This window comes from Anabrus simplex, chromosome 1 (assembly GCF_040414725.1).
Source record: "Anabrus simplex isolate iqAnaSimp1 chromosome 1, ASM4041472v1, whole genome shotgun sequence".
NCBI lineage: Eukaryota > Metazoa > Arthropoda > Insecta > Orthoptera > Tettigoniidae > Anabrus > Anabrus simplex.
The window spans coordinates 1,050,234,221-1,050,259,002 of NC_090265.1; the positions used below are offsets into that span (position 1 = coordinate 1,050,234,221).

The 24,782-nt window shown below is 40.2% G+C and overlaps 2 protein-coding genes across 2 annotated transcripts in view; both read left to right on the forward strand.

Annotated features, from left to right (window-relative positions):
* The window catches only part of LOC136857944 (uncharacterized), a 61,904-nt gene that overhangs the window by 10,345 nt on the left and 26,777 nt on the right, over window positions 1-24,782 (forward strand). The gene's annotated exons all lie outside the window — the stretch shown is intronic.
* LOC136857945 (uncharacterized) overlaps window positions 1-24,782 on the forward strand; it is a 227,703-nt gene that overhangs the window by 904 nt on the left and 202,017 nt on the right. The window lies entirely within an intron of this gene.

The window sequence follows — 24,782 nt, forward strand, 5'->3', positions numbered from 1 at the left end:
TTAATATAACCAACCTAAATAACCATACACACTTAAAAAATTCTCCCCTCTTCGTTCTACTCACATAACATCTGGACAACACTTACTCATTAAATTAGCTTTTATAATAATAATAATAATAATAATAATAATAATAATAATAACATATAATAGTTAGTCGTTATTTTAAGACCTTACTTTATTCACCTAAAATCATTAACTTACATTCATCCATATTAAAAAAATGTACATTATTCATGAAGTAGATTAATAACCTTTTCTCCCCTCTCCAGTGTAGAAGTTTCCACAGTGTTCCACTTGCTCCACCCCACTTCCCCCTCCCCTCTTCACGGTACAGTATACTAGATTTTAACATCCAATAGGAGGAGTCCACAACGCTCCACATGGCCCCGCCCATGCTTCCCCTCCCCTCTCCGCGAGCAGTGTGCTACACCCAAAACTTTCCATTTGCCACTCCATGACCACAGCCCTGAAATAGTGTTTGGTGACAATGGACATAGCATCGGCAGTCTAGATAAGTACAGAAATTTTTCATTATTTTAATACTTGTAAATTTATCTTTTGTCATTACTGGTCCATATTATCACTAAACTCTCTATCATTGACAAGTTTACTCAACGTAAACAATACTGTACATATATATGCATCTTTTAAGTGATTTGATAGAATCTGAGGATGTTCTTGTAAAACGAAATACAGATACTTAAGAATCCCTGTATGTATCCTGAAATCACCCTCACATTTTTTCAAAAATATTGCTTCAAAAAAATTGGGTGCGGCTTTTTCAAGCCTTTCATTTCGTGGTACGATACTTCATGCATCTTAGGGAATGTTAAACATTATGTTTTGTGGTGTATTTTAGTCTTAAGTGTTGGCACTGGATTCAACCGCGTCTTCCAAGAGGGTTTATTTGAAAATAACAAGTGGACATGTGTGTACTGTCTTGTTCTCTCTTATTACAAGTTGTCCATTTCATGACCGTATTGATGAGTATAATCAAGAAGTTAGTATAAATAACCACCTAATCGATACTTTATTATTGCCTCAGGCAAAATTGAATATAAATTTACACTTACAGGACATATTTTGACCACTTAGTGGTCCTCTTCAGCTGTATAAAGAAAGAATTGAGAAGAAAAAACATTAGGACAATAAGCACAAATAATAAAAGTTTTTTAGAGATTCCTTTGTTAAAAAATGGAGGTCACCAGATCAGGACATCTTGTCTCTCATTCTTGTTTGGAAAAGATGTTTATTCTGCGCTGTCTAGAGGGTCTGTCTTTGAGCGCAACCTGGTGAAGTAACGATGTGACACAGTCTGACAGTTCATGCAAAGCTCTGGAGAGAAGGGAAGTAGAGTTTTGTTGTCATCTAAAATATCATGTGAGGGAGGAGGGAGATTGGGCTGTGCTTCTGCGATGTCGTGTTTGATTATATCTCTTGTTCGTCTTGTCTGTTTCACGTCTACCCATTCCAAGTATTTACTGATATTCTCGTATAAGATGTTTTTTTGCTCGTTGTTTTCATTAAGATTCTCTTCACCGTTTTCTAATTTATCAAGAACGATGTGGATGTTTTCCAGGTTGTTCATTAGATTTGGTTGCCGTGAGTTGGCAACCAAGCTTCTCAGCCCCCCCTCCCCCAACCCCAAACACACTTTCACTTTTCTTTTACCATAAGCACTCGGCGACAGTAAACTGAAAGTTACAAAGAAGCTGAAATTATTGGAAATCGTGCCGCCGGTAAAAAAATACAATCTAGATTAATGTTGTATTCGAGATTGGAGAAAGAAGACAGATTTTCTTTTAAACAATAGTGGTGATTTTAGAGCTTTCTGTGGGCAGAGTGCACAGTTTCCTGAAATTGAAAGTATTCTGTACAAATACCCACCAGAAAGGCGGGAATTGGGATACGGCATGTCTACCGAAATGTGCCAATTAAAAGCATTAGAAATCACAAAAGAACTTTCTACGCCAGAGTTTAAAGCAATTTCTCTAAGAGGAATGAACATTAGAAGGCATACCACAATTTGACAGTGTTCATAATGCCTGTGAAGAAAAACTGTTTTCCTTTCAGCGCCATATAATTTGCTTGCAAAAGAAAAATCCGTATCTGCTTTCCCAAATTGGAAATGCAGATCAGATGCCTGTCAATTTTGAAATGCCATAGGACAGTACTGTGAGTGTTAAGGGGTCAAAAAGTGTTACCATCAGAACAGGTGGTAATGAAAATCAGAGGTGTACAGTAATGTTATGTATACTTGCTGATGGAACTAAACTTCCACCGTACATTGTCTTGAAGAGAAAGGCGCTTCTGAAAGAAAACCTACCTGTTGGTGTTATTGTCAGAACTCCAGTTGAATAGACAGTTTACTAGTGGAAGACTGGCTGAAATGTGTTTGACAATGTCGCCCTGGTGCATTGCTTGGGCAGAAAAGCTTGCTTGTTATGGACGGCTACTGCGGTCACACAACAGAAACTGTGAAGAAGCAAACCAAAGATGCAAAAACCGATCTAGCAATCATTTGAGGCAGAGTGACGTCTATGTTACAACTGTTGGCTGTCTGTGTAAACTGTCCGTTCAAAGCAGCCTTGAAACTACTGTATACCGAGTGGGTGGCAGCTGACAGTCATACACTGACACCAACTGGATGTATTAAGTGCCTGGAAGTTCAGCTGCTTTGATTGTGGGTTAAGATGGCATGGGATCGTATCTCTGGTGACCTCATCTGGAAAAGTTTCTAGAAGTGCAGTATTTCTAATGCTATGGATGGCAGCGAAGACGACGTTGTGTGGGAAAGTGAAATCAAAGTGATAGTGAAAGCTCCTAAATTGGTACTTCTGATGATGAATGAAGTGTTCACTATCGTACTGTGATTAATAACTTTTTCTGAGTGTGTTTTAAATAATTTAATGGGTATTATTTCAAGGACACTTAAAAACTGTCTGAAATTATTTTAAATTCATGAAACATAGTGAAATGACATTCTTGTTCTGTAACAAATAACCAAAAACCAAACCCCACGGCACTTAACGCCCTTGAAAGGGTCTTGGCCTGCCCAGTGACCGCTGCTCATCCCGAAGGCCTGCTTGTGTGGTCAGCACAATGCATCCTCTCGGCCGTTATTCTGGGCTTTCGAGAGCGGGGCCGCCATCTCACTGTCAGATAGCTCCTCAATTCTAATCACATAGGCTGAGTGGACCTTGAACCAGCCCTCAGGTCGAGAGAAAAATCCCTGACCTAGCTGGGAATCGAACCCGGGGCCTCCGAGGGAGAGGCAGGCAGGCTACTCCTACACCACGGGGCCAGCTCTGTAACAAATACTATAAATAAATTTGTGTGAAACAATTTTTAAAAATTTTGTCCTTTAAAATATAGGGTACAGATCTTATTCAGTAGCAGGTGGTACTTGGGATTATTCAGTATGTATGTATGTATGTATGTATGTATGTATGAATGTATGTATGTATGTATGTATGTATGCATGTATGTATGTATGTCAGTATGTATGTCTCTTAGCCCATTTGTTGGTATGGGTGAAATGGATTGCATGTTTTTATGGCCGGATGCCCTTCCTGATGCCAGCCTCAGTTGAGGAGTTAATGAAGCTGAAAATGAATGATGGTGAATGAAACTGGGTAAAGAAATGGAAGAAATCAATCACCTGTGATCTATGAATAGGAACTGACCTGGCTTTTGCGGGAAGTGAAAATGAGAAACTACAGAAAACCATTCCCAGGACAGCTGATGCTGGATTTTGAACCCACGGCTTAAGAATCCCTGTCAGAACAAATTTCTCCATTCCAACACCTTTCAACTGTTATTGTTGTTACCCAGATGCATAGCATTGGGTCGATGCATATGTTCATGTGGTAATCTTTTGAGTTGGCAACAATGTGGCATGAAGGGATTGCTTATTGTTATTCTGTTGTTTTAACTGAGTTTGGAGTTTGTGTGTTGTAAAACACAGGTTTTCTTGATTGTGAACGTATTATTTGTGTATATTTCAGGCAAATGGATATGGAAAGTCAAGTTGAGAAAAGTTAACATTTCGGACACATTTTACTCTTTCAGTTTAATCGAGGATCCAGTGCAGCAGGAGCTGCAAAAACAATTTGTGAAGTGTATGGGAATAAAGCAATTGCTGGAAGAACAGCACAAAAATGGTTTTCCCGCTTTCAAGCAGGACGGTTTAACTTCTCTGATGATTCACGTCCTGGAAGACCTTCTGATTTTGACAAAAATTGCTTGAATGTGATGCTTCATGAGAATCCTCGTCAAACAACGCAGGAAATTGCACAAGATTTTGAATGTAATCAGTCAACTATTGTACGCCTTTTGCATTCGATGGGTAAGGTACAGAAATTGGCTATATGGGTACCACATGTGCCAAGTGACAGTAACAAAAATCAACGAGTAAACATCTTACAATCACAGGAATAGAACCAGTTTTTGGGTGGTTAGGCCATGTGCATTTTGCAGAATTTTGCCCAGATGTGCCATTTGGGCTCATCAGCTGGATTGCCATGCCCCTTCAGGAGTCTGCTTAGCAGTGGCAGACCAAGCGCATGGTCCCACAGTGTTAGCAAATAGGGATTGCTAACCTGCTAAAGGAGAAGTGAATTCTCCGTTTCCAAAAAATATTACTCCCCATGGAGTTAGAATATCAAAAATGGCTTTCATGGCCGCAGTTCATACAATCACAGGAATAGAACCAGCTTTTGGGTGGTTAGGCCGTGTGCATTTTGCAGAGTTTCGCCCAGCTGTGCCATTTGGGCTCATCAGCTGGATTGGCACGCCCCTCCAGGACTCTGCTTAGCAGTGGCAGACCAAGCGCATGGTCCCACAGTGTTAGCAAATAGGGATTGCTAACCTGCTAAAGGAGAAGTGAATTCTCCGTTTCCAAAAATTATTACTCCCCATGGAGTTAGAATATCAAAAATGGCTTTCATGGCCGCAGTTCATACAATCACAGGAATAGAACCAGCTTTTGGGTGGTTAGGCCGTGTGCATTTTGCAGAGTTTCGCTCAGACGTGCCATTTGGGCTCATCAGCTGGATTGGCACGCCCCTCCAGAACTCGGCTTAGCAGTGGCAGACCAAGCGCATCATCATCATCATCACGTGGTTGGTTCATTCCCACCCCTCAGGAGTGGGCGGGCCACCAGCTCAACCAAGGAGCTCTTTGGCCGTTCGAAAAGAAAAGTAGAGAAGTAGAGAGGATTAAAGAGGGTATGTATGGTACATACCGTATAGGGAATAATTTAAGAGTAGACGCAGGGGCAGCGGAACAACAAGGCGGGACCCAGGGGAGATCCGCAAAGCACCCCGCCAGAGCAAGGCCCTCGCGAACACCAGAAAAAGTACAGCAAGGAAGGTAGTCGTTACGATGTATCTCGGGCGCGTACATAGAGGAACTTTATTACAGAAATGTACAAGAGGTTTTACAAATATTGAGCGGCAGAAGGTAATGAGTACTGTGGAAAGGGAGAGGGAGGGACAGGGTAGGATTGTATGAGGAAGTAATATAGAGTGGTAGACAGGTTAGTGACAGATGTGGCCAGTAGGCGGAGGAGGTACAGTATCGGAAGAGACGGAAGGGGAACAGGTCTGTAGGAAGTAGGGACCGGAGGTTGTTGCACGGGCGGGTTGGGTGGCGGAGTGAGTGGGGAGCGAGAAGAAGCGGTTGGAGGAGGAGAATAGGCCGGAGAGGGTTGCGAAGAAGTGGGGGGTCGGACGTGCTACGGCGGGGAGCGAGAGGGCTCCACTCGATGGGTTCTGCCGCGAAAGTGAACTCCAGAGGTAATAAGATGGTCGACATCGGCGACGGAAGAGAGTCGGAGGCGGACCATGAAGGTCGGACCATCTGCGTTGAAGATCCGAAAAACCTTGCTGACGGGAACGCCCTCCAGTTGCAGTTCTTGGAGAATGTCGTGGTCGGTGATAACAGGATCTATCCCACGGACGACACAGCTCGGTGATGTAGACTGGAGACGTGGTGGTGTAGAGATACGTTCAGGATCGACGGTGGCATCCGTGAGAGGGGGCAGCTGGGAAGATGTTAGGGGTGTTGAGAGGGTGGTGGTGGCGGTGGTCATGATAGGAGTTGTATGGCTATACGTGACAGAGGAAACAGATGTTCGTGTAGTATGGACGACAGTGGTGGTAGTGGCAGGGGTAGTGGTAGGAAGAGTGGTAGTAAGAGAAGTTACGGGAAGTTGAGAGACAGGGAGGGGAGTAGCATAAGGGGACACGAATTTGATGGGAAAGTTAGGGTCGGAGGCCAATTGATGCATAAGATGGTCCGGCGGAGTAAGTGTTGTATACCGTTCATTGAAGAGATAGAGGAGGCCCGAGGCGCGAAGAGCCTCGGCTTCCTGTGCATCCGTTAGAAAAGCCACTACATCCGGAGAAGGCTGGCCAGACAAGGCATCTTGTAGGCGGAAGACGACGTTAATCCGAACACTGTGGTTGACAAGGTCCTGGCGAATAGCAGCGGGAGTATGAACAGTGTCCACGTTCTTGATGAGCAAGGAGCAATCTGCCATGGTGAGGGGAGGCGACAGCCAACGAGGCGTCTGCCCGTTGAATTCTTCTTGGGCCGACTGAGAATGCGAGATGAGCGCCACCCAGCCGAAAAAATCGTGGACAACAACAGAGTATGAGGGATGTGACCAAGCGCATGGTCCCACCGTGTTAGCAAATAGGGATTGCTAACCTGCTAAAGGAGAAGTGAATTCTCCGTTTCGAAAAAATATTACTCCCCATGGAGTTAGAATATCAAAAATAGCTTTCATGGCTGCAGATCATACAATCACAGGAATAGAACCAGCTTTTGGGTGGTTAGGTCGTGTGTATTTTGCAGAGTTTCGCCCAGCTGTGCCATTTGGGCTCATCAGCTGGATTGGCATGCCCTCCAGGACTCTGCTTAGCAGTGGCAGACCAAGCGCATGGTCCTGCCGTGTTAGCAAATAGGGATTGCTAACCTGCTAAAGGAGAAGTGAATTCTCCGTTTCCAAAAAATATTACTCCCCATGGAGTTAGAATATCAAAAATGGCTTTCACGGCTGCAGATCTTACAATCACAGGAATAGAACCAGCTTTTGGGTGGTTAGGCTGTGTGCATTTTGCAGAGTTTCGCCCAGACGTGCAATAAATCCATGCAATCTCATCATAAGCTTGTAGATCTTCAGATATGTATGATATACAGTTTCCAGAAAGTTTTGTTGTGCTGATGACATAAACTTAGTGGCAGGACACAGAAATCTTAAAGAAACAGATAATGTGCTTGTGAACAATCTGGCAAGCCTTGGATCTTATTCCCAAAAATCGAGGCTACACCCTAGTCCAACTAAATTCCAGGTGTGCTGTTTTTATTTAAACAGCCAAATGCCTGACAGTGCAATTTACATACCATTTGAAGGCTGAATTCTGATAAACAATGTTTCTGAAATATCTAGGAATAACTTTAAATTGCAAATTGCTATTCAAATATCACCTCAAAAACCCAGCAGCCAAAATCAGAAGCCACAATAATATATGGTATTACAAGAGCTTTCATGGGACCTCAATGGGATGTACTGCAGCAACTTTGAGAAGCTCTGCTTTAGGACTGGTCTTCTCTGCTGCTGAGTACTGCTCGTTGGTTTGGTTAAACAGTCCTCATGAGAAGTTTTTAACACCCAGCTTAATTACAACATGAGATTAAGTACTGGCCTAATCATACCCATACCTGCTATTGGCTTTCAGTCATCTATAATATTCGGCATCTATGAAAGCAAGCTGCTTTTGTTCAAGAATATAGGAAAATGATAGCTAACCTGAACTTGCCAATCCATGCTGATATTTTTAACCTCCAGAGAAACAGACTGAAATCCAGACATCCACCAATCAATCATGCGTGCAGTCTACAAGAGAGTTGTTTTTATGCAAATGCACAGTGGAAAGAGGAGTGGGCCTTCAAAGTCAGCCCTCTGCATAGACCATTCCTAGAAGAGAACAGATCTGTTCCTGGCTTTGATTTTCCCTAGAACATGGACTGCACTTAATAGGATCTGCACCAAACAGGAAATCTGTGCTGAATTCCTCTTTCAAGTGGTGGTAAAATTTCATCCCCTTCATGCTCCTCCATAATCTATTCAGCACGTAACATATGTGTGTAGAGCTCAAGCATATGAAGGAGAAGTTTCCAACTTGCAACACTATCTGCTGTTCAGTGGGTAGTCACAGGATCTATGAATTCAAGAATTTCTTTTTTTCCCTTGCTGCATGTATTTGAATTTATTGTAAATAATTTGTTCAGTTTAAAATTTATGAGGACTATTGTTTGAACACCAGGAAATGAGACCATAGTTTCTCAGATATACACACATTAGGGTGGCACCAAATCTAGTACCTCATAGTATATGGACTCATCTATCCAACACTCTGTGCATGTGCTATGACTTGAAGGATAGTAGTTGTCTGTGGAAGATTGGTCGAACGGTTAGTAAAAAGATGTTCCAAAAACAGAACCAACGCAGCTGGATTAAAATTGAATGTGCTTGCAGCCATATAATACAAGTGTCATGAAGGATTTTGTGAGGTGTGCATGGACTTGGTGTTGCCTTATAGAACCATGGCATGGTGGCTCAAAACCTTTTATGATGGACAACAGTGTGTGGCTGAAATGCTTTGGCTGAGTTGTCCTAATGTCAGTGATAATGACGTGCAGTTTGCCGATGGGTTGCTGGAAATGGATATAACCCAGAAAGTTTATGAGTTAGCCCGAGAAAGAGGCATAGGACCTAAGACTGTGTTTCATATACTGAAAAAACTGCCTCAGCATGAGAAAAATTACATTGTGAAGGGTACTGTACAAAATTGCAGAAATGGCAACAGTATGACGCTATGTAAACCCACTTGGAACACTAAGATATGAAAGGGAGGTTTGCTATGCCATATCTAAATGATGGATGAGATACGGGCCCAGTTGTATGAGAGCCCAAACTGAAACTCAGTCAACTGAATGGCGTCAATAGAAGTCCCCACAAACACAGAAGTGAGTGGATGATGGTCATTTTGGTGTATGACTGTGATGGTGTTATCATAACACGTAGCATACCCCAAGGACAGACTGTGAATACGCAGTATTATTGTTCATTTTTGGAAGATCACTTGCGGCCAGTATTATGCAAGACACTTTCTGCAGATGTCTCCCATCAGGACAATGCTTGGGCACATGTCGAGCAACAGGTGGCTCATTTTTAGGCTTGGTGGGGCTGGGAAGTGCTCTTTTCTTTACCTTTGTATTAGTTTGTAATTATCTCTTGGGTTTTTCTCCCAGTATTTCTGTGTCTCATTTCATACATACAGAAAATCTATACACATTTATTTGAAGTGTTTTAGATAATGATGTACCTCTGTGTTTGGTTTAATTTCTATATTTGTGTAGAGTATCTATGCACATTTATCAGAAGTGTTTTAGATAATGAAACAGTTTTACTGTTCGCTCGCTAAGATGGTCAGATGATCAAAGACACAGATGCTACCTCGCTTCCACCAAAGAAGCAGGGTAAGATCAAGACACAGGCAATGGTGCAACCACCAAAGAAAACCAATAAGAATGCAGAATTCACATTCACCAATTATATTTACTTTTATTTTCTCCAATCAAAAGTCTCTTCTTTCTTGCTGACACAGTGATAATAAATGTTCAAGAAAAGTCTTTGTTTATGCAACAGGAAATGTGCTTCCAGAACTGCATGTGTAGATATAGAATCCTTCACAAATTATATGACCAAGGACAAAAATATTCAATTCAACAGATTAATAGATTGTTGTCATTGATGCCCGTACTTATAAACACGATACTCTATAGGCTTTTAGGCTTATGCCGTGTCAAGAAAATAAGGTGAAATTCTTTACGTTTTGCAGAGAACTGTGCTCTGCGTCATCAGAAGAAAATCTCGACTGTCCAGGAGAAAGGCTTCTTAAACAATGAAGTTTTGAAATTTAGACATTATAATAGAAGTGGAAATGGTACGTTTATTCATCACCAGATGGCTCCCCAAACGTGGCACAGCGCTAGCGTTCGAAGCGGAAGCTGACCAAACCATCAAAATCAGTCTAAGAGGGTGACATAACATGCGTACATAACATATGACATTGGCAGGTGTATGACATTGACACAATCCTGGAATGAAACATCTGGCGATGAGGAATGCACGAATTTGGAAAACACCGAGACGAAATAACAATATTGAAGGGACAGGGAAGGGAACTACCTACGTAAATCCTTATTGGCTGGCAACCAGGTATTACTTAATTGATAGCCAGTGTCCCTGTTGAAATTGTTAGAAGATGTCTACTTATTTCCACAGCTTCCTGTATAATCCTGGACCTGTAATGTCTAGTGTGGGTAAGAGCTTGAGCATCTTGGAACATGACATCATGACCCGATGATAGAGCGTGCTCAGCTATTGCCGATTTGTCTGGCTGGTTGAGACGAATATTACGTTCATGTTCCTTGATACAGGTACCAATGGACCGGCATGTTTGGCCAACGTATTCCTTACCGCAAGTACAGGGAATTTCGTATACCCCAGGATGTAAAAGTGGGGACAATTTGTCCTTGGTTTTACTCAGACTGTGAGCAATTTTTGTGGTGGTGTCAAACACGGTTTTTATATTGTGTTTGCGGAGGACCTTGACAAATTGATCTGAGGTGTTGTGAATGTAAGGCAAGTAGGAGTTCCCTTCACTTCTTCCTTCTGTGAGCTTTTCATGGTCGTTTCTCTGGGATGCAGGGCTCTATGAATCTGCAAATCGCTGTAACCATTACCCTTGAACGCGACTTTGAGCGTGTCCATCTCCACCTGGATATTTGATGGCTCATAAATTGAGGAGTTGGATGCAATAACAGCGTAAGTAGACTTACGTTATTTTGAGAAACAGAAGCTTGAAGTTTATAAATGTTCTGAGTTAAAAGTAATAATAGGAATCAATCTGAATTTCATTTAAGAACATTTAAAAGAGCCACGAAATGTATTTCCCAAAGAATTTTATTGATCTGTTAGCTAATAAGAAAGACAGAGTTATTTAAAATTTCATTTTATATGCTGCTATTGCATGAAGAGCAGGAATATTATATTTTGCCATACACCAATATTGATAAGGGAGTTAGGAAAGCTTGCTCGCCCACTATAGAGGAACAAAAGTGACAGTTTATCCCACCTCAGTTCTCCAAAATGTCTAAACTTACGAAAAATAAGAACAAATTCCTGAAAAAAAAAAAAAAATTGTCAACTAAGAAAGGTAAAACCATTAAGTTTATTCTTTATTTAATATTCACCTTTTTCGTTCTTTTTTAGTAAAGGATCGAGAGAATTTTGTTAACGTGCTCTCTCCAACTATGGTATTAGGCTACGGTGAATTGCCCCCCCGCCCCTCCACAATAGATATTTGAAATGTTATAAAATTAGTAACATTACTTTGTGAACAACTTTTATTCCTATTTTCATTTACAAAATGATTCTCTAAACCTAAAAGAAAAGGAACAAAGACAGATCACAAAGTATATAATTGGGATTTAGACATTGTGTGTCTTACTGGTTTGAAATACTCAAATGCATCATTGATCAAAATCAGGATGATTCATCTTCACATGCTGCATTAGCAGACTCCAGGGAATCATTAATACAGACATGACTTTCACATACCACTCAACATTTTCAGTTTTTAAGTATTTCATTAGTGAAATAACATTAATCCTTTTGTGCGCTTTTACACTACTCTTTCTTACATCATGTAGCCTTAAATCATTAAAACTGAGAAAGCTATCATTCCTCTTTAAGAAGGTAAATGGGACATAGGAGTGTAGGACTATGACTCTGACACAACACCATTATGGTAATAGTCACACAAACTTCTGTATCATGAATCTGTTGCTTTTAGCAGAGGGCATTCTTAGAAACATAGGTCAAAGTGCTGATACCCAGTCTTTCATTAAATGTGACGCCACAAAACCTTCTCTTCTACTCGCTGACATCTTCTCCAGCCAGAGAACTGGTGGTAACTGAACGTGGCACTCGTGAAGCATGCATCATGCAATAACAGCTTAGCGCATGGTACCAGTTTTAGTGTGCTCCTGACCTCTAGCGGCATCCTAGCGAACTAAGACCTGGACTGTGTTGTAGTGAAGGGACCAGGAAATCTGAAAACAGTATTCATGCAATAACAGCGTAAGTAGACTTACGCTGTTATTGCATCTAGCTCCTCAATTCGTCTCGCCCTCTTGGCGAGTGTCCTGAGAATGCCTTGTTTTTGTGCTGGATGGTGGTGAGAATCTACATGAAGATAGCGATTTGTGTGGGTAGGCTTACAATAGATGGTATGTCCTAAGGACCCCTCTGGTTTCTTTCTTACTAGAACATCCAAGAAAAAAATAGGCATCCGTCTGACTCCATCTCCATAGTGAATTTAATTGAAGGATGTTGCTGATTTAAGTGGTTTAGAAATAGATGAAGTTTCTCAGAACCTTCTGTCCAGACCAAAAATGCATCATCAACATACCTCCACGATATCATAGGCGAAAATCAGCAACATCCTTCAATTAAATTCACTATTGAGATGGAGTCAGTTGGATGCCTTCCTTTCTTGGATGTTCTAGTAAGAAATAAACCGGACGGCTCCTTAGGACATACCATCTATTGTAAACCTACCCACACAAATTGGTACCTTCATGCAGATTCTCACCACCATCCAGCACAAAATCAAGGTATTCTCATGACAGTCGCCAAGAGGGCAAGACGAATTTGTGAGCCATCAAATATCCAGATGGAGATGGGTATGCACAAAGTCACATTCAAGGGTAATGGTTACAGTGATTTGCAGATTCATAAAGCCCTGCATTCCAGAGAAATGACCAAGCAAAACTCACAGAAGGAAGAAGTGAAGGGAACTGCCTACTTGCCTTACATTCACAACACCACAGATCAAATTGTCAAGGTCCTCCGCAAACACAATATAAAAACCGCGTTTGGCACCGCCACTAAAATTGCTCACAGTCTGAGTATAACCAAGGACAAATTGTCCCCACTTTTATATCCTGCGGTATATGAAATTCCCTGTACTTGCAGTAAGGTATAAATTGGCCAAACATGCCGGTCCTTTGGTACCCATATCAAGCAACATGAACCTAATATTCGTCTCAACCAGCCAGACAAATCGGCAATAGCTGAGTATGCTCTATCGTCGGGTCATGATGTCATGTTCCAAGATGCTCGAGCTCTTACCCACACTAGACACTACAGGTCCAGGATTATACAGGAAGCTGTGGAAATACGTAGAAATCCTAACAATTTCAACAGGGACACTGGCTATCAATTAAGTATTACCTGGTTGCCAGCCATTAAGTATTTACGTAGGTAGTTCCCTTCCCTGTCCCTTCACTATTGTTATTGTGTCTTGGTGTTTTACAAATTCGTATGTACCTCATCGCCAGATGTTTCATTCCAGTCTTGTGTCAATGTTATACACCTGTCAATGTCATATGTTACGTACACATGATATATGACCCTCTTAGACTGATTCTGATGGTTCGGTCAGCTTCCGCTTCGAATGCTAGTGCTGTGCCACATCTGGGGAGCCATCTGGTGATGAATGAACATACCATTTCCACTTCTATTATAATGTCTAAATTCCAAAAATTCATTGTTTAAGAAGCCTTTCTCGTAGACAGACAAGGTTTTCTTCTGATGATGCAGAGCACAGTTTTCTGCGAAACGTAAAGAATTTCACCTTATTTTCTTGACACGGCATAAGCCCAAAAGCCTATACAGTATCATGTCTATAAGTACGGGCCGTGAAAGCATCAACGGCAACATTAAAAACCTCTATGGGTAGGATACTTTTAAGAAGGCTTCAAAATTCAGTTAATTAAGGAGAAAGAAGTCTATTGTTCTGTCTTCTTTGTGCTTTCTACTGAGATGCAGGGACCTTAACATCGCTCCCAACTGTGTGAAGTTGAAGCACATGTTAAATACACCAAAGGCCAGGAGAATATATCAACGCGCCAGCAAGGCTCTTGTGATCGAGAGAGTGCATTACACAATTTACAAACTTCATCATGTAAATCTGTATTGATACAGTTAGAACTAAGGAATAATGTTAGGACTTGATCCATCCAATCAATGCACATCACTTTACAAGTGCACTGTTCAAATTAAAACATATTAAAAGTATTTAGGTACATGTTTTGTCTCTATTTGATAATTCATCAGCCATAAAATCACGTGGTAGATTACAAAACCTAATATCAGAAACTGAAAAAATTGGAAGAACTCAGTGCCTTTTTAAGGACCATTTGAGAAATGCAAAATATATTTACACAAATTGACCTCACTTCTTGCAAAAAACTTTTGTCTTCAATGTTAAAAAATGAAATATAACTTGAAATTGACAAGCCTGCCATAACGTCTTGTATGGAATCAATGTCCATTGTTACTGTCCATATTTAAAACGGAAGTTCCTTTTGAACTGTTGAGAAAACATAGGAGAACAAATATACACATATTTAATGAGGTAGTTTAACACTTTTTGCAAATAATCTTTCAGCAAAGTTAAATATGAATGACCTTACTTGAAAAACATTGCAAGCATTGTTGGAATCTTGTAGTTTCAGTGTGTTGACTGGGGAGATCAAAATTCTGGCGTCAGAAAAGGATTGGTACTAAATTCTTATCAGAAACATTTAAAAGCATTAACTTGTAGAATATTCTTTCAAATTGAGCTACTTTGGTAGATGAAATCTGAAGCCTTATGAGACTGCCTGTCATATGGCAAAGACCAGCGCTGCATGACCACCATATTCGTGGCTTAAACCTTAAGAATAATAGTTTTTGAAAAAGATAACACACAACACACGCAGTAATGTGGCAAGAAACAAGACAGAGTGAGGCTCAGTCTATACCAGCTCATTTACGACTTTATCTTTTTCGATCTCCCCAGTCAACGCACTGAAACTACCAGATTCCAACAATGCTTGCAACGTTTTACAAGTAAGGTCATTCATATTTAATTTTGCTAAAAGATTATTTGCAAGAAGTGTTAAACTACCTCATTAAATATGTATATATTTGTTCTCCTATGTTTTCTCAACAGTTCAAAAGGAACTTCCATTTTAAACACGGACAGCAACAATGGACAATGATTCTGTATGAGACGTTATGGCAGGCTTGTCAATTTCAAGTTATATTTCATTTTTTAACATTGAAGACAAAAGTTTTGCAAGAAGTAAGGTCAATTTGTGTAAATAATGTATATAAATTTATGTATTTTAAGTTTCTCAAATAGTCCTTAAAAAGGCATTGGGTTCTCCCAATTTTTTCAGTTTCTGATCGTGAGTTTTGTAATCTACCACGTGATTTTATGGCTGATGAATTCTCAATTAGAGACAAAACATGTACCTACATATTTTAAATATGTTTTTATTTAAATAGTCCACTTGTAAAGGGATGTGTATTGATTGGGTGGACCAAAACCTAACATTGTTTTCTAGTTTTTTTAGAGTGCATTTACACTCGTAAGCTGGCCCCTTGGTGTAGGGGTAGCATCCCTGCCTCTCGTCTGGAGGCCCCGGGTTCCATTCCCGGCCAGGTCAGGGATTTTTCTCTCGACCTGAGGGCTGGTTCGTGGTCCACTCCACCTACGTGATTAGAAATGAGGAGCTATCTTATGGTGATATGGTGGCCTCGGTCTCGAAAGCCCAGAATAACGGCCGAGAGGATGCGTTGTGCTGACCACATGGCCCCTCATAATCTGCAGGCCTTTGGGCTGAGCAGCGGTCGCTGGGCAGGCCAAAAGCCCTTTCAAGGTCGTTAAGTGCCGGGGGGGGGGGGGTATTATACTCGTAAGGAACTGGACTCAGTCTCCCGAGAGTTGTTTCGTTTACACCTGCTGTTAAGCAACACTCTCTTGCAGGAATTGTGGTTGACTTTATTCACATTACTGCTATACAAGCTGAAAGAAAATTCAACCAGGTGATTGAAGTTCCTCTGAGTAGCTCAGAAACAGGCGGTCTCTCACACAAACCCGGATGCTCGTAAAACTGTCGTCAATCTTTCCAAGAAATCCTTGGACGAGAACCAAATGGCAGTTCTAGCTAGGAGTCTTAATTTCACTGTCGCTCCCTCTAAAATTCCCACTGAGTAGTTAATTACTTCATTTTGGCAGCCATCCACAAACTACCTATGGATGAGGCTGAGGAGTACAGAAATGCGTGAGACTCATAAGGTCCGCTGTTGTACCCGCGCCCAATTTAACAAGAGGCAAAAGGAGAGCTCTGAAGGAACTTAGAGATGACTCTGAACTGACCATTCTCTCAGCTGATAAGGGTAATGCGACAGTGGTTATGGACACTGACGAGTATAAGAATAAGATCTCGGCTATATTGTCAGAGCCTGTTTACAGACTGAGCTCACGTGACCCTACCACTCGTGTGTCCAATGCCACCGTGAAGCTCTTAAGGCAATCTTCAATTCAAAAAGAAGAGGCTAAACATCGGTCCCTGGGGGATGCAGTGCCACCTAGATTATATGGACTACCTAAGATCCATAAAAAAGATGTTCCCCTCAGACCTATTGTTAGTGTGATAGGTTCTCCTATGTATGCTCTGGCTAAATACTAAGCAAACTAAGCAATGGAAACATGAATTTTATGAACAGACAGACGGTGTTGCCATGGAAAGCCCAATTAGCCCTGTTATTGCTAATTTTTATATGGAGTTCTTTGAAGAGGAAGCCCTGCAGACTGCTGTAAATAAACCCAGCTGTTGGTTCTGCTTTGTTGATGACACTTTTGTAATATGGGGACATGGAGAGGAGGCACTTGACGGTTTTTTTCTTACACATCTGAACAGTATTCATCCTCGTATACAAGTCACTGTGGAGAAGGAAAAGGATGGAGAATTAGCTTTCCTGGATGTGCTGGTGAAGAGGAAGAATGATGGATCCCTAGGGCATCAACTATACTGAAAACCAACACACACAGACCGATATTTAAACAAAAATTCGAATCACCATCCTGGGCAGAAGCGCGCCATGATGAAGACTTTGGTGGATCGCGCCCTTCGTGTCTGTGAACCAGAGTACATCGAGAAGGAACTACGGCATCTTGATCTAGCCTTACAAACCAATGGCTACACGGTACAAGAGGTCAGGAGAGCACTCCACCCCAGAAGACAGCCAGCGAATAGTAAGCGAGAAGAACCCAGGAAGAAAGGTATCGCTTATTTGCCGTATACGTTAAAAATTAAATAATTGAAAAAGAGGATCAACCTATTCAATACATAAAAGAAAGAAATGTAGTGATTACATTCTTATTTAATAGTAACTATAAATGGGACCGGTTTCGACCCTAGTCCAGGTCATCGTCAGCCGTAAAAACATGTAAAACAATGCATATGAAAAAGAAAAAGATTAAGTGAACTCTGGATCGGTATAAGATGAAACATAAATTAACAAAGGGGGTAGAAATTGTGAGTCACTTAGAAGAAAACAGTACGTAATATTAAGAATGGTAGTATGGCACACGCAATGATAGGTGAAGTCTCACAATGTTTATGAATATTGGAGAACGGTCAAATGGGTCAGTTTCCACACTCTGTCAGGCACAAAGTCACAACACAATTAACTTGAAGTCGCAGACGAATAGATTTGTAGAAGCAAACTGCCAGCTCCCGGTGATCAGCGCGGCACATTCAAGGTCATGCGTTGCGGTCTCGAACGCCAAAGTAGAATGGAGAATATCCTGAAGGTCCAGTATTTGTCTCGGTAGCGGGAAGTTAAGTACGTATATATAGAAATATACAACGCAAATCAGTATAATTGAATGAGTACTTGTGCTCCTGCTAAGTTCTTGGAAAACAGTTGACTTGAAAAAACAATTGTAAAGAGAAAAAAATATAGTAAAAAGCGCAATATCGGAAAACAAATGAAAACTTATATGCACAGTGCGCTATTTTTTTAAATTGAAAAAATTTTAGGTCATGATTGAAGTAGTCGAAGTTGGCGCAAGACAAGAGTTAAAATTTGAAAGAGGAGAACCGAAATGAAGGTCGATTTTTTTTTTTTTAATAGAGAAGGTAGAATAAATTAACAGAGGAAGAGTGATAGTGAAATAAGAGAAAGAATAAAAGAAATTGAAGTTAGATGGTATTGAGGAAGGATAAGATAGGGAAATGAAGGAGGGGTAGTTTAGGGTGGGTTAGGAGGGTGGGTTATTGGAGGTAGAAAATGTGGGCGGGAACTTTGTAAGGCATGGAAAATAGAATTGGGGTTTTGGAATTTGGAATTTTTGAGAAGAAGAATTAGGAAGTCAAAAAGGATATTGGGTTTTTCAGAAATGTCATTTAAATTGAAATTAGGGTTGAAGTACTGGTCAAGGTGGATAAAGCAATTTTCAGTAATGTTTAAGAGGGGGCCTTTGTTAATGATTTTAAGTATATTCATGTCACTGTCAATACTGGTGAAACTATGCTTGGAGTCTTGTATGTGCTGTCCTATGGCAGAGAATCTGTTGTATTTGATGGTGTTGACATGTTCAGAGTACCTGATATTGAAGTTGCGGCCAGTTTGTCCAACGTAGGAGGAATTGCAGTTGTTGCATTTGAATCTGATACACCAGATTTAGAAAAAGCATTAGACTTATTTAGAGATTTAGAGTTGTGTAAGATATCAAGATTTCTATTGTTAATTCTAAAAGAAATTTTCATGTTATGTTTTTTAAAAATATTAGTTATTTTATAAGCATCCTGAGTGAAAGTGAAGGTGGAAAAAGCAGTTGGTTTTATTGTGTCTTTAGATAAAGTGGTTTTTGGACGGTGTTTGAATTTGTTGATGATGTGGTTTATGAAGGAGTTGTTAAAGCCACTGAATTTAGCAATGTTGCGGATGGTGTTTAATTCATTATTTAAATCTTTTTTGGACATAGGGGTGTTGAAGGCACGAAAAATTAAGCTGTTATAAGTAGCACGTTTATGAGCTTGGGGGTGCGAAGAATCTTGTCTTATTGTGGTTGCTGTTTGGGTTGGTTTTCTGAAAATTTTGTAAGATAAAGAAGAAGGATGTCTAGTAATAGTTAGGTCTAGAAAATTAAGAGTTTGGTTGTGTTCTGATTCGAGGGTGAATTTAATGTTAGAGTCTAAGTTGTTGAGATGAAGAAGTGTAGAGGCTGCGTTGGTTGATTCCTCATTTAATATTACTAATGTATCATCGACATATCTCGCCCAAAAGAGGATGTTGGAGAAATTATTATTATTATTATTATTATTAATTCTTGTGTTTTCTAAGAAGTCGAGGTAAATTTCAGCAAGAATGCCAGAAGCTGGTGAGCCCATAGCCAAGCCATCTTGTTGATAAATGGTGTTGTCAAAGGTAAAATAATTATTGTTGAGAACTAATTTTAAAATAGACATGAAGTCTTGAATTTTAAGTTTACTTAGGTTACTGAATTTGTTTAGGTTGTTGTTTATAATGGGGAATAATTTTGAAATTGGAATACTAGGGTACATGTTCACAATGTCAAAAGAATGGAGAGAAAAATTTGGTTGGATTTCAAAATTCTTTAATTTGTTGATTAGATCAGAAGTGTTTTTGATAGATTTGTTGGATAAAAATCGATAATTTTTTAGTAAAAATGTTTGGATGAATTTAGAAGCGTTGTATAGGGGACTGGGTCTGTAATTGATTATTGGACGGATGGGAATGTTAGTTTTGTGAATTTTAGGGAGGGCTTTGGCAGTGGGTAGTCCTGGGTTTAATTTAGTTTTTTCTTGATCTGTGAGGAGAAAGGAAGCGTTTTTTAAAGTATGTTTGAGTAGGCATTGGATTTTTGTGGTTGGGTCTTTTTTTACTATAGAAAAAGAAGGGTCACTGAAAAAGCTTTTGGTTTTATCTAAGTAGTCAGTTTTTTCCATTATGACAGTAGTGTTGCCTTTATCAGATTTGGTGATAATGAGATTATTGTCATTGATTTTCTTTTTAAGATCTGAAATGATTTTATTATCTTTAATTACATTGCTATTATTATTATTATTATTATTATTATTATTATTATTAAGAGAAATGTTTTTGTTATTGTTAATGAAGATTTTTTCGAGTTTCCTTTTTACTTCATATCTGATTTCATCTTGTTCATCTGTTGGCATTTTGTTAATGGCTATTTCAGATTTAATAATTAAATTGGTGGCTACATTGAAAGTGTTGAGATTGGGCCAATTGTGTTTGAAGCCCTTCGAAAGAATTGAGTTCTCAACATCACTCAGAGTTGTTTTAGATAGATTTACGATGGGAGGATGGAATTGTTCAATAGTTTTGGAGGGTGTGTTACGGTTCTTAAACTGCAATTTATGTGAAGAAGAGTTGTTCTTAAGAATTTTGAGTTTTTTTCTCTAGGGTTTGTTGTTTGATTGACAGTACATGAAATAATTTATTGTCTACTTGAGTTAGGAAGAGGTTCCATTGTGCACTCGGGAGAAGATTAGCAATTTCTAGATGTGTTTCGTATAATCTGTTGTTTAAACATGATTTTTTCTTGTATAAGAAACGAATTTCGTTTTTTAACCAAATTTTATTGGTTATTCTTTGGGTTTTTAACATGTGAGGAGAAAAAATGTTTTTTCTGGTACAACTTTGAAGAAATTTGGGGGTAAGATTGTAGGATATGCATTGTTTCAGGAAGTCGATGTCTTTTCCTAATTTAGCGATCTTGATCTTAAGGCCCATGTAAGAGAAGGCTTTTTGTTTAGCTTGGTTAGCTTGTGCATTTAAAGATAAAAATTTCATTGTTCCGTATATACGGGACGTGACGGATCGTATTGGAAGGCTCCTTGAACGTCACGAAGTTAAAACCTTTTTTCAGCCGACCCAATAGCTACGAAACATGTTACGTTCTGCCAAAGATCCACGTGACCCTTTAACATCTACTGGGGTCTATAGGATACCGTGCAGCTGTGGAGCTGTTTATATTGGCACGACTGGCAGAAGTGTCAATACTCGCCTGACGGAGCACAAAAGGAATTGTCGCTTGGGGCAATACGACAAATCAGCAGTAGCGGAGCACGTACTGCTTGACGGAAATCATGAGATCCGTTACGAGGATACTGACATACTGGCCACAACATCCCACTTTCACGCCCGTCTCTACAGGGAAGCAATCGAAATACATAAACATCCGGATAACTTTAATAGAAAGGAGGAAGGACTGAAACTCAGCAAGGCCTGGTACACCCCTTTATATAACGTACGGCCGAAGTTTACTAAGATCAGGGACATTACAGTCAACCAACCAGAGGTTCCATTGCTCGGCACGAACCAATCGGAGGTCGTGCACTCCGAGATCCAATCAGACGACAGACTTCTCGGAGCGAGCCAGTCAGAATCCATGCCCGGCGCGAACCAATCAGAGGTCGCGTGCTTATATAGCCAACCAAACGTCAAGCTGCTCGGCGTGACCCAATCGGAGGTCGTGCTTTCAGATAGTCAATCAGATGTCGGTTTGCACAGTGCGAACCAATTGGAGGCCACACACTTACATATAAATACAGCTGCTTCCCAAACAACTTTTGCAGTCGCCAACGGGATACAGGAGAGCGTATCTACACGACGCCACAGAAGATGACTACCGCAGCAGTAGTCAAAACGTCTGGGAGAAGCGAGAGGAGTGGACCACGGCATAACAGCCCGGAAGAATTTTATTATATTGACACCGGCCGTGAAAGCCTTCATACTTTAACTAAGCAAACTGCTTCAGCCACACATAGGATGTACTGAATCATACATCAGGGACTCTCAGTATTTTGTCCACAAGCTGTCAACCATAATCCTTCAACCTAATGCACTTTTGGTGAGTTTTGATGTGGAGTCCTTGTTCACTAAAGTGCCGATTGACTCGGTCATGTCTCTCATTGAACACCTGTTTCCTGAGGACATTACTAAGCTATTTTACCACTGCATGACTTCCTGCTATTTCGTGTGGGGTGGGAATTTTTATGAACAGACGGACAGAGTGGCTATAGGAAGTCTACTTTCACCCATAGTGGCTAATTTCTTTATGGAGCATTTTGAGGAGGAGGCTATTGCTTTGGCGCCTGTCAAACCTATGATATGGTTGTGGTATGTTGATGATGCATTTATGGTCTGGACAGAAGGTCCTGAGAAAATTCATCTATTTCTAAACCACCTAAATCAGCAATATCCTTCAATTAAATTCACTGTGGAGATGGAGTCGGATGGATGCCTTCCTTTCTTGGATGTTCTAGTAAGAAAGAAACCAGACGGCTCCTTAGGACATACTGTCTATTGTAAGCCTACTCACAAAAATCGCTACCTTCACGCAGATTCTCACCACCATCCAGCACAAAAACAAGGCATTCTCACGGCACTCACCAAGAGGGTGAGACGAATTTGTGAGCCATCAAATATCCAGGTGGAGATGGACGCGCTCAAAGTCACGTTCAAGGGTTTGCAGATTCATAGAGCCCTACATCGCAGAGAAATGACTAAGCAAAGCTCACAGAAGGAAGAAGTGAAAGGAACTGCCTGCTTGCCTTACATTCACAACACCACAGATTGAATTGCCAAGGTCCTCCGCAAACACAATATAAAAACCGTGTTTGGCACTGCCTCTAAAATTGCTCACAGTCTGAGTAAAACCAAGGACAAATTGTCCCCACTTTTACATCCTGGGGTGTACAAAATTCCCTGTACTTGCCATAAGGAATACGTCGACCAAACATGCCGGTCCATTGGTACCCGTATCAAGGAACATGAACGTAACATTCGTCTCAACCAGCCAGACAAATCGGCAATAGCTGAGCACGCTCTATAGTAATAGCCACGTAACGAAATACCCCAGAAAGTAAATATCGCCGCCCGATGCTCTTCTTTTCTCTATTTTGTAATGGCTGATCACTGCTGCCAACCTGCCTGGTTACATATTAAAATCACCAGACATAACCAAACAAACTAACCTCAATGTAAACACCGATAATAAATGTTTCCCTACCCTAGTAAATGATAAAAGTTAAGATGAAATAAATCAAGATATTCATAATTAAGTCGGTTTCCACGCTCAATGAGAAATTTAGGAAATAAACACCCTTTCTCACTCAAATTAATGTTACATATATCTGTCTTTATTTTGATATGCAGTAGGCGTACTATAACCATATTCTTGAAAATAGGGGCGTGTTAAACGATGCAATTTGTTTAAAGTCTTTGCAGTGTGATTTTCGAAAGTCCAATGACTTCCCTTTCTTTTGCGCGAACATTTCCTTCTCTCTTCAATACCGGTAACCCGTAGCCTAAGGAGAGAGATTGGGCATATTTTCAGCCTGCAGGCTGGTTATATCTTCACGGTTATCAGGAAACATATAGGAATACTAATGTGCCAAGCTACGTGAACGGAAATTAGGTCAGCTTCAAGCTCACTGCAGAATTGAATATTAGTTCTACTATCTACTTCTATCGTTTTCACATACACCGAGGTGCCAGTATTTCGTCCCGCAAGAGTTCTTTATGTACCAGTAGATCTAGACATGAGGCTGGAGTATTTGAGCACTTTCAAATACCGCCGAACTCGAATCCGCCAACATGAGCTAGTCATACATTCTCTCCTTCACTCGCTTAAAATAATGTTACACATTTCCTGCCTTTATTCTGATTCTGATGTATGCATTACTATAACTGCATTCTTAAAGAAAGGGGGGAGGGAATATAGATTGAATAATTCATTGCGGTTTCTGCAAGTTCAAGGACTTACCACATAAGACATATGTCCTTCCTTTTAATAATAATGCTAACAGCTTTACATCCCACTAAGAACTTTTACGGTTTTCGGCATTTGGCATTTTAAACATATTTTCAGCTTACAAGTTGGTGTATCTCAAGCTTACAACATTACCAGATTTTTACATATATATTGGCTTAAATCACATGAAGACAGGTTGTGATGCAAGAATTGGATAGGAAAGAGGGCTAGGATTTAAGATGTAAATAAGCGTACAGACACAGCACTAGCCTGAAATGAAAATGACGGGCAAAAAAAAACTTCAGACCTGCCAACTGTGGGGTTCGAATACATCACCATCTCCTGAAACCAAGCTAACAGCAATGTGATCAAACTGCACAGCCAGTTCACTCAGTTTCCTATGACGCGTAATAGGCCTACCACATGGGCGACCCACTTACCTGTATATGGATCTTCAATTCTTCAATTATACATGTATGCAAAAACATTATGCACCTTAGTAAGAGGTACTTCCCTAGTTGGTTCTCTGATTGGTGCACGTATAACAAATATGTTTGGGAAGAAATACTTTTATTTTATATTTATTTATATCATAAAGAAGTCATGTTGTCATAGCAAAACGAATACGCAACGAAGAAATGAATCCGAAGAGATAAGCATTATTTACTGCATTAAATATTAGTTTATTTACATGTTAAGCGATATGTAGTAGTAATAACAATAACAACAACAAACGTGTGCAATAAGGAAAAAGGAAATAAATACAAGTAAATATAAATATAATTTACAACATTTAGAGCCATTCCATGGTCACTGAATTACAAAGCAGGGGTATGAATAAACAAACATAATAAACATGAATACTAATATTTAAAAAGCAAAAAGCAAAGTCATCTCCGTACAAACCATGAAAGCCATTGGAAAGGGGGAAGGTGAAGGCTTCCACTATCCATGACGTTGGCACTTGGTGGGGTGGGGTGGAGTGGTTAGCTCAAC